Below are 11,076 nucleotides of genomic sequence, written 5' to 3' on the forward strand. Positions count from 1 at the left end.
GCGCCGCATGATGGATCGTCGCAGTGTCGCCTTTTCTTAAGAGGAGTGCAAGAGGAGAATCGGTAAGTTGTTTCTTAATAAAGGCTGTGCGATTTTAAAGTTTAATTAGTCTTGGTGGCTTTTTTTCATGGTATACTAACGAATTTTTTTTTTAAAAAAAATTTGGTTACTGGTCCTTTAAATGAACTTTTAGTATTTTGTACAGAGTGATATTCTGAGACAACTTGCAATTGGTTTTCATTAATTATTATTTGGCATTTTTGAGTTCTTTAGCTTTTTATTCAGCAGCTCGTTTGCAATTTGAGCTGGTTGCTAGGGTCCAAATTCCGCTAGCAACCATGCACTGATTTGAATAATAGACTGGAATATGAATAGGAGAAGCCTGAATAGAACAATGAGTAATAAAAATGAGCAATAACAATACATTTGTAGCCTAAGGACTCTTACATACGGGCATTTTTCATGCACTCCCCTGTGTTGCGCCTTCTTCTGTTCAGCCGCAGGGGAGCGCAGGAGTAGGCACACTCAATTATTGTGAAGGGGGCTGTACTCACACAGACGCATGTTTGCGCAGAAATCAGGTGAAATGCAACATGCTGTGTCCCACCTGCATTTGTCGCTTACATGCGTCTGTGTGAGTACAGCCCCCTTCACAATAATTGGGTTTGAACCCAAATATAGTCGAATTTGTCATCCTTATAATCTGCTGGGGGCATTTAATTGGCATGAAGCAGGACGGCAGCGAGTCAGATCCTTAGTGAGTCATCCGGCTTGAGTAATACCCAGTGCTAATTTGCCTTGGGGAAATTGTATCCATAAATACACCTTACCATACTGATGGGACCTTCCAGATGTTGTTTAACTATAACTTCCCAGTGAAAAAGCATCGCTAGGCCCTTAAAGGATAAGAAAACCTTTAAAATAAGTGAATGTAAAATTGAAGAGGGTTCTGTTTTGCGCACTTTTGTAATTTACGTTCATTATTTATTTTCTTTTGATTCCAAGATATTAAGGGATACATGTACTGTTAATATGAATGAATTGTGTTACAACAGCGCCACCTGCTGGTCAGTTTTCTACCAGTCTGACCAGCAAGTAGTCAAGGAAGTTGTCAGGAGAAAGAAAGAGGCTGATGTTCTTCTGCTTAGGAAAGATGTGAGAAAGGTTTCTAATTCTTTTCCTAATCACAGTGCATGTATCCCTTAATATCTTGGAAAAAAAAACAAAATAGTGCTTAGAATAGCACAATAAACTATTTTACATTCACTCATTTTGAAGGTTTACTTATCCTTAAAGTTGACAAAGCATTGTGTTCTCCCCATATCATGTTCTTCTGCATATTGCCGGCATGTTCCCCCCAATGGGCCAGGTTTAAGCTGAACAGTCCTGAATCACAGGCCACCAAAGTGAAGTTACCAGAAAGCAAGTGGGTTTCACCCTAGAGCGTTGCTGAACTACCAGTGTAAGCAGCACAATTGGGCTCTTTTAGTGATATTTATGGAGCACATTCCCTCTATATTTATAGTTGAAGCTTATGACAGGTCTAGTAACCAGTAGCAACCGACCAGCAGTTTAAAAACAAACTTGATTGGTTGCTATGGGTAACTAAAGCTGGCCAAACTTAAGTGCCTTTTATTACATTAGCCTATATATCATACCTCCCAACTGTCCCATTTTCAGAGGGACAGTCCCTCTTTTGACAGCTCAACCCGTAGTCCATCGTTTGTACTGGAAAGTCCTGTTTTTCTGAAATCGTAATATAGTCAAACCTCTCACTGATGGGGCTTAGATGCTGTGTGTGTTCAGGAAGGGGTTAATTTAAATGGACCTTGCATCATTTTCTCTTGTGATTCCTTGTTCTAAAGAAGGGATTTCCTTTCAGTATTGCTGCCTACAGTTAGTTGTATGCAAATAGTTAAAGGGATTCTGTCATGATTTTTATGATGTAGTTTTTATTTCTAAATGACACAGTTTACACTGCAAATAATTCACACTACAATATAAAATGTCATTCCTGAACCAGCAAGTGCATTTAGTTGTAATATTGGTGTAGATGCATCTCAGGTCATTTGTAACTGAATGTGTTGCAGTGGGACCTGGATTTTACTATTGAGTGCTGTTCTTAGATCTACCAGGCAGCTGTTATCTTGTGTTAGGGAGCTGCTATCTGGTTACCTTCCCGTTGTTCTGTTGTTAGGCTGATGGGGGGAGGGAGGGGGGTGATTTCACTCCAACTTGCAGTACAGCAGTAAAGAGTGACTGAAGTTTATCAGAGCACAAGTCACATGACTGGGGGCAGCTAGGAAACTGACAATATGTTTATCCCATGTCAGATTTCAAAATGAAATATTAAAAAATCTGTTTGCTCTTTTGAGAAATGGATTTCAGTGCAGAATTCTGCTGGAGCAGCACTATTAACTGATGTGTGTTTTCCCATGACAGTATCGCTTTAAGGTATTGATGCAGGTACAGGTATGTGGGCCAATCAGTGGGCTGCTCACACATGATATCACCTCGCCCATTACACACACGCCATGTCCATGATTGGATCTGTCTGGGTTTTCCCCAGATCATTTATAAAGAGCTGGACAGACAGATGTACAGGCTGCTGCTCTCCTCTCTGAACTTGGAAATCCAGGCACAATGACTAAGCACCAGCCCATCACTGCTTTAACCCTTTCCATGCCGCAGCCCTTGTATCCACAGTGTTGGCGCTAAAGCTACAATTGTGCCAGCGCCATAGACACAAGATTTCTGGATGAAAGAGCAATAGCGCCCGCCACCGAAAGGGTTAAATACAAAAAGTAGAAGGAATTGCTGCCACCCCTTAAAAAGTAATTTATTTTTAAAAAAAATCACAGACTGAATGGGTGCAATTAAAGGGAAAGTTCATCTTTCAGAAACGGTGTTGTTATTCTGTCTATCTGCCTCTTTCTGTTTATTGGTTATGACTATTGAAAGAATGTAGCAGCTGAGTTCTCCCCCATGTCCAGCGTTAAACTGGGGATTCAGGGCCGACTGAAGCTGCCGCCTTGGGCCCACACCCCCTTTCTGCAGCCCAGGGCCCCGCTTAAAGGGGTAGTTCACATTTAAATTAATTTTTAGTACGATGTAGAGGGTGATATTCTGAGACAATTTGCAATTGGTTATCATTTTTTATTATTTGCAGTTTTTCAGTTATTTAGCTTTTTATTCAGCAGCTCCCCAGTTTGCAATTTCACCAATCTGGTTGCTAGTAGTGTCCAGATTCCCCTAGCAACCATTGATTTGAATAAGAGACTGGAATATATATCGGAGAGAGCCTAAATAATAATAATAAAAAGTAGCAATACTGCTAGCCTTACAGAGCATTTGTTTGTAGATGGGTTCAGTGACCCATATTTGAAAGCTGGAAAGAGTCAGAGGTAAAATAAAACTATAAGCAATAAATCATGAAGACCAATTGAAAAGTTGCTTAGAATTAGCAATTTCACCAATCTGGTTTCTAGGGTCCAAAGTCCCCTAGCAACCATGCATTGATTTGAATAAGAGACTGGAATATAAATAGGAGAGGCCTGAATAGAAAGATCGATAATAAAAAGTAGCAACTTTAATTGTGTAGCCTTACAGAACATGTTTTTAGATGGGGTCAGCGACCCCCATTTGAAAGCTGGAAAGAGTCAGAAGAAGGGAAATAATAAAAAAAACTATAAACAATAAATAATGATTGAAGACCAATTGAAAATTTGCTTAGAATTAGCCCAGGATTTCAGGAACTAAGTGGGTTTGGGACCCACCAGGTTTTTTTTCCCAGAGTCCCACCGACCCAATCCGACCCCTGCCCACAACCTTTTATCAACCGGCTTCTGCTACATGGTGTCATGAGTCATAACCGGCAGTGCAGAGAACATACACAGAGAGAGTTACAGGACTGCAATGTAACGCCAGTGATAAGGAGGAGGAATTCGTGTAGATTGGGAATCTGCTGAGAATAATGTTTTCTTTCTATTCATTTCTATATAAGTAACATTTGTGGGAGGCGTTCCCCTTTAATATGATGGTTGTATTATAGATATAGATATATACACGCGGCTGCCTATCTATAACATCAGTTACATTTCTCAAGTATCGCTCCCGAAAGGGGAAAACCCCCTTCTCCCCCACCACGTGACCTTCATTCTGGCTGCCCGGAAGTCTTGGGCGGGGATTCCCGGAAAGGTCTCCGACGTCACCGGAGAGTTTCTGCCCATATATGGTTCCTTTCCTGACAGGAGCCTTTTCCTGACAGGCCCCGCCCGCTCACGTACGTCACGGCCGGGAAGGGTTGGGTGCGTGGGCGGTGTCGGCAAACAGTTATTGGAAAGTGAGGGAGATTGAGCGCAAACAAAGGCTCGACCTTTCTCACAGTGTCACAGTGTGTGCTGGGCTGCTTTTCTGTCACTTCAGGGCCCCACAGATTCTGTCACTTCAGGGCCCCACAGAACGCTTATTCCTGTCACAAAATACACCAGCAACACTTTGTCCCGTTATAGACTGGGGCCACTGCCTGGTCTGGACTGGGGTTAAATACAGGCCCAGACATTTGGAGTAAACAGAGACCCCTCAGCAGCCCGCTTATAGGGTTTGTTTACTGATAAATGAACCTTTAGTATGTTGTACACAGGGAAATTCTGAGACAATTTGTAAATTGTTTTTTATTATTTATGTATTTTGAGTTATTTAGCTCTGGTTGCTAGGATCCAAATTCCCCTAGCAACCAGGCACTGATGTGAATAAGAGACTGGAATATGAATAGGAGAGGCCTGAATAGAAAGACGAGGAATAAAAAGTAGCAATAACAATACACTTGTAGCCTTACAGAGTATTTGTTTTTAGATGGGGTCAGCGAAGGGTTGCCACCCTGACGATATTTTACTGGCCTAGCCGCTAAAACACTTGCCTGGGCCAGTATTACATATTTACCAGTAATGCAGTTGCCGGTAAATTTGTAATATCCCTTAAAAAAAAAACCTTGGCCCGCCCCCAATTCGCTCAAAATGTACCTTTTTTCGCACAACATGGCTCCGAGGTCAGCGACCCCTGTTTGAAAGCTGGAAGAATCAGATTAAAGGAGAAACAACCCCATACTAGAAAAAAACCCTACCCCCCTACCCTGCATAGACCAACCTCCCTCCTCTCCCACAGCCTAACTCCCCCCCGGGCAAATGCCCCTAATTTTTTACTTACCCCAAAGTGGCGTTTTTACGTTGCATTTTAAAAAAGTTCTGTCGGGCATAAATACGCATTCACGGCAGTACGACTGAAACTAATGGAAAACGCACTATGGCAATTCTCACTTGCAAACCGAAATCCGCCACGGGACGCCAGTATTGGCGTTTTTCATTAGAAACGCCAATACGTCAAGAAGCTACCAAATCAATAGACTCTATGGGGTCTGCAAGTTTGAAACCACACTTTACGTAAATACATAGCGTATATTAAATATGGCGTACAAGATAGTCCCCCCTCCCTGCTCCCACAAGCTCTGCTGCGCTTACTCTGCAGTCTCCTTGCTGTTAGGTGAGAAATATTTTAGGGACACTTTCAGGGCTATTGAAGTATGAGTGGGGAGCAGGGAAGGGGGCTATCTAGCTTAGTACGTAGGGGATTTTCTTAATTGGGGGGTTTAGTTCTATAACTATAAAAAATAAATAATGAAGACCAATTGAAAAGTTGCTTAGAACTGGCCATTCTATAACATACTAAAAGTTAATTGAAAGGTGAACCACCCCTATAATATCATGTCAGTCAGGCCCTTGCAAGGCCCTTTGTACTCTCAATTTTGCTTTAGGGTAGGGCAGAGAAGGAATTTGTCCCGGGCCCCTGGCCTCAGAGGGGCCCTTGGGAGGGTTGAGTGGAGATAAAAGTACAAAGGACATATTATATTGTGTAACAAGTGCGGCTCCCAGCATCACACCCTCAGCCCCTTCCTTCTCTCTCCCTATCTGAAGAGTAAATACTGCAAATCAGTGTGGCAGTTGGGAATTATCCGCAGCAAAACTGCAGCCCACCAACTTGCCAGTCTTTACTCACTTGCAGAAGTTTAGGTGCCTTTTATATACATATATATTTCTGCCCTAAACCACAATTTACACAAGTGATAAATCTCTGGTTACATCTTTAACTTGGCCTTTAATTTGCTATTTCCAGTCAGTCACATACTTTGTGCAGCTTTTGTCTCTCCAGTAAACTCTCTGCTGTGGTTCCCTTTATTCTCACTCAAGCGATGCCACTGAGATTTTCTTGCAGTTAGTCATTTCCAGACTTTAGTACAGTACTGCACCCAGATTCATACCCTGAAGATCCAGCAATGCTCTCACTGACCGAAAGGGCCGGGAGGGATTGTGGGAGTTGTAGTGCAGCCACATGGGAGAGGGGGAGAAAAGAAGGAGTAGCAATGATACTGGAATTGTGAGAGGGAGAACAGAAGATGAAGTGGAATGGAGATTAAAGGGGAGATAATGCATGAGAAGAAAAGGAAGGGAGAAACAAACACACACACACACACACACATATCTGGGCCTGGCAGAAAGTGGGGGAGCAGAAGGTGAAAGCAAAGCAGAAGGGCGCACGAGCGTTAGGGGGCAATTATTAAAGCAGCCTATATGAACGACACAGGGCAAGTGTAAAACATTAAAGGGATTGTTGACCTTTAAGTTAACTATTAGTATGATATGATGTAGGAAGATATATTATGAAAATAAATGGTGGGCCCCAACCCTCATGGGCCCCCGCCGGGCCGCCGATATTCGGGAATGTACAAAAGAAATCTTTGGCTACACGAAGCACAATCTACGCATGAGCACTGAGCTGCGCAGTTCACGCATGGTGTTTGAGAGTCCGCAACGAGCGGTAGGGGGCCCTAGACAGCAGTCCTGGTGGGCCCCGGGCCCCCCAGTCCGATCCTGTAGCCATTAGTGATGTGCGAGCCCGGCTTTACCGGCCGCTCGGGCTGACTTTCACAGTACATCCTAGAGCAGGTTCGGGCTGAACTTAAGCCTTCATTCTCCCCACCCGCCTTTTTATATAATCACAAGGCCCCGCCCCTTTCATGATGTCACAGCAGGGTGGGCATGGGTATATAAAGAGGGGAGCAAGCCAGGTTAGGGGCGGTTGCAGGTTGGGATGCAGCGGATTAGGGTCGGGTGCGAGTTGAGTTTTTCTCGACCTGCACATCACTAGTAGCCGTAAAGAACATTTGCTTTTTAAATGGGGTCAGTGACCCTCATTTGAAAAGCAAGTCAAAAGAGAAAGGCAAATAATACCTATAAAAAATAAATAATGAAGACCAATTGAAAAGTTGCTTAGAAGTGGCTGTTAACATACTAAACTGTAACCAGCTGGTGCTTCCCCTCTGCCCCCTTCTTTCTTCTGTTTTTATTCTTTACTCTCCTTATTCTCCTTTTTTCCCTTTCAGAAGCCACAAGTGCTGAGCTCTCTCTTACATGTCGTGGGCTGGGTGGGTAAAAAGGGGGGCTTGAGGGAAAAGCACTTGATCTGCTCTGATCTCTATTGTCACATTCAGGCCCCCTCCCTCCCGCTTACAGCATCATCTGGCTGGAATGTACACAGCTTCTCTCCCCTGGCTTTCATGTATTCCCACAAGATGACTTTCTCTAGAACTATTGCAGAACTGCAGCCCAAGGGAGCCCACAGTGCGTGTTGGGGCCAAATTTGTGGCTGGCTTGAAATTAACCCAATTCCAGCCATGCTCTCAGATCTAAAACAACTCTTGTGATTGCTGTAAGCTAAAGTCCCGAGGTCCAACCAATGTCTGCTATACTTTTTAAAGGGCAAGTACACCTTACCAGTAACTGTAAGTGCCCTTGTATTAAAAGAGTTGTTTACCTTAGCTTTTAGTATGATGTACAAAGTGATATATTTCGTTTTTAATTATTTGTATTTTTTTTTTTACAATTTATTTCGCTTTTTAACCAGCAGCTCTCCAGTTTGCAGTTTCAGCAATCCTGTTGCTAGGGTCCAAATTACCCAAACGACCAGACACTGATTTGAAGAAGAGACTGGAATATGAACAGGAGAGGACAGTTAAGTAATAAAAAGAAGCAATAACGATACATCTGTAGCCTTACAGAGCATTTGTTTTTTAGATGGGGCAGCGACCCCCATCTGAAAGATGAAAAGACTCAAAAGCTGAAGGCAAATAAAAAACTGTAAAAAAAAAAAAGGCCAATGGAAAAGCTGCTTAGAATTAGCCATTCTATAACATACTAAAAGTTAACTTAAAGGTGAACCACCCCTTTAATATTAAACTGTTTTGGGTTTTTTACTTTGCCTATTTAAATTAAGGGGAATTCCACTTTATGTGCAGTCATATAGTTCTTTAAATGGAGGTTTTGAAGCCCCCAATTATTCCTAGGGGTCCATTATATTATGAGCATATGTAATTTTGCAGTAAATGATGCGCTCTCCTGCCAGTGTTGAGGGCACCATGTACCCATGCCGTATGCAGTGGACACTTTCCCTTTACGTCTTGCTGCCAATGCCTGACTGCAACTGTCAGTAACTATAGCAACTAGACAGCTCTGTCATTTCCTAACTGCAGAGCATACCAACTGCATTGGTAAAAAAAAGAGTAGAGAACCACAAAGAGCTGACTACAGAGTGTACCAACCGAAGTATCTGATGGGGCAGTTTAATCACCCAATGAACTGGTTGCAAAGTATTAGAGAAAGACCTGACTGCACAGTTTATCAACATAACTGACTGACTTGGTATAACAACAAAAAAAAACTGACTGCACAAATAGCCGACTGAGCAGTTTAACAACAATACCTGAAAGAACTGACTGAAGATTTGAAAAAAAGTAACTGCAGAATATTTTCGCCTGAAAGCAGCAACTGCAAAGTACAACCTGACCAACTGAACCTGCTCCAACTGCGCATGTGCCAAATACAGCGTTCCCTTACAGAAGAACCAACTGAAGTGTACAGTAGCCTGAAGAACTAACTGAAAAAAATAAAAACCTAACAAACTGACTGTAGTGTACAATTATGGGCAACAATGCAAATACAAAACTGCATGCTTCAAAGCATTAGGTTATAAATGCTGTAGATTATGTTTTGGGGTTCAGTACCAGCATGGATACACCACAGCCCTTTAGTAGGGCAGAGCTGTGCCTCCGAAGATGCTCCGGTGAGTGGTATAAACTGCGATGGGACCCAGGGGGACAGGGGCTCACAAAGAGAGGGATCACTATGCTGGTAGGAAACAGGGAGGGGGAGTAGTAGATGAGGTGTTTCTTATTTGGAGGGGCGGGTTTAGTTCTCCTTTAACAAACTGACTGAAGTGTACAGCTGCCTGAAGAACCAACTGTACTGTACTGCAGCCCAAACCAACTGAAAAATATACTAACCTAACAAACTGACTGTACTGTCCAGATGCCTGAAGAACTGACCGTAGACTATACTAACCTAACAAACTGACTGAAGTGTACAGCTGCCTGAAGAACCAACTGAAGAATATAACTAACCAACTGGAAAATATACTAACCTAACAAACTGACTGTACTGTACAGCTGCCTGAAGAACTGACTGTAGACTATAGTAACCTAACAAACTGACTGTAGTGTACAGCTGCCTGAAGAACTAATTAAAGAATATACCAACCTAATGAACTGACTGTAGTGTACAGCAGCCTAAATAACCGACCATAGAATATACGGTACCAACCCAAAGAACTGACTGTAGTGTACAGCAGCCAAAAGATCCTAATGAATATATTAACCTACAGAATTGATTGCAACTATCAGTCTGAATAAACTGACTGCAGAACATAATGAACCGGCTGCAAAATATACAAAGCTAAAGAAATGACTTCAGAGTATGACAAATATACATTATCAGGTAATGTCAGACTAAAGTGCTAATTCATTTGAACCCAACAATGGTTGAAGTGAATGGAGTGTAATTCCTATTCATGTGATACAAGGCAGCACAGTGGCACAATGACACAGCACAGTTTACAATCGTAAAGGGCACAAAAGAGCAGGAACATAAAATTGCAGCACTGTTCTCTAACATCCCTGCAGCATGATCCAACCTTCTCTCTCTCTCTCTCGACCCCCTGCAGGGCATTGTATCACATGAACCCCCCTCACACCTCCCCATACGATTTCACATCAAGCTGCGTGTGCCAGCGGGGTCTATAACTGGCAGCGCCTACACACCAACTGCCAGCTTGCGCAATACGGGGTGAGATTTTTGGACCACTCTCTACAGCTTACGTCTTTCCACCTACGGCCCTGCTGAATCTGAGCATGAAAACTGAACTGGCACGTTCATTTGATTGGCTTAAAAAAAGTTCATTTTTAATGGTAAATAATGATCAGTGCATGTGAAAATAAAAAATAATCTGCGGCAATGTTCTCATTAGCACGGCTTGCACGTTTTCTTAGACGCAGGCAGTGTTTAAAGGAGAACTAAACCCTAAAAATGAATATGGCATATTTTATATATAGTGAACTTATTGCACGAGGCTAAAGTTTGAGCTTGTCAATAGCAGCAATGATCCAGGACTTCAAACTTGTCACAGGGGGTCACCATCTTGGAAAGTGTCTGTGACACTCACATGCTCAGTGGGCTCTGATTGGCTGTTGAGAAGCTAAGCTTAGGGCTCGTCACTAATTATCCAGCAGAAAATGAGCTTCCCTTGTAATATAAGCTGATGCTACAGGTTTGCTGATTATTAAATTCTGATGCTAATTGCACTGGTTTCTGTGCTGCCATGTAGTAATTATGTGTATTAATTACTAATCAGCCTTATATTGTGACATTTCTATTCTATGTGTACTGTATATTGTGAGTGGCTCCCTAAGCTCAGTAAGTGACAGCAGCACAGAGCATGTGCAGTGAATCAGCAGAAAAGAAGATGGGGAGCTATCAAGAACACTCAGGACCTGGGGTTTTCCAGAGAACTGATCTTTCTGTAATTTGGATCTTCATACATTAAGTCTACTAGAAGATCATGTAAACATTAAATAAACCCAATAGGCCGGTTTAGCTTTCAATAAGGATTAATTATATCTTAGTTGGGATCAAG

This window comes from Xenopus laevis, chromosome 3S (genome assembly GCF_017654675.1).
Source record: "Xenopus laevis strain J_2021 chromosome 3S, Xenopus_laevis_v10.1, whole genome shotgun sequence".
Classification (NCBI taxonomy): domain Eukaryota; kingdom Metazoa; phylum Chordata; class Amphibia; order Anura; family Pipidae; genus Xenopus; species Xenopus laevis.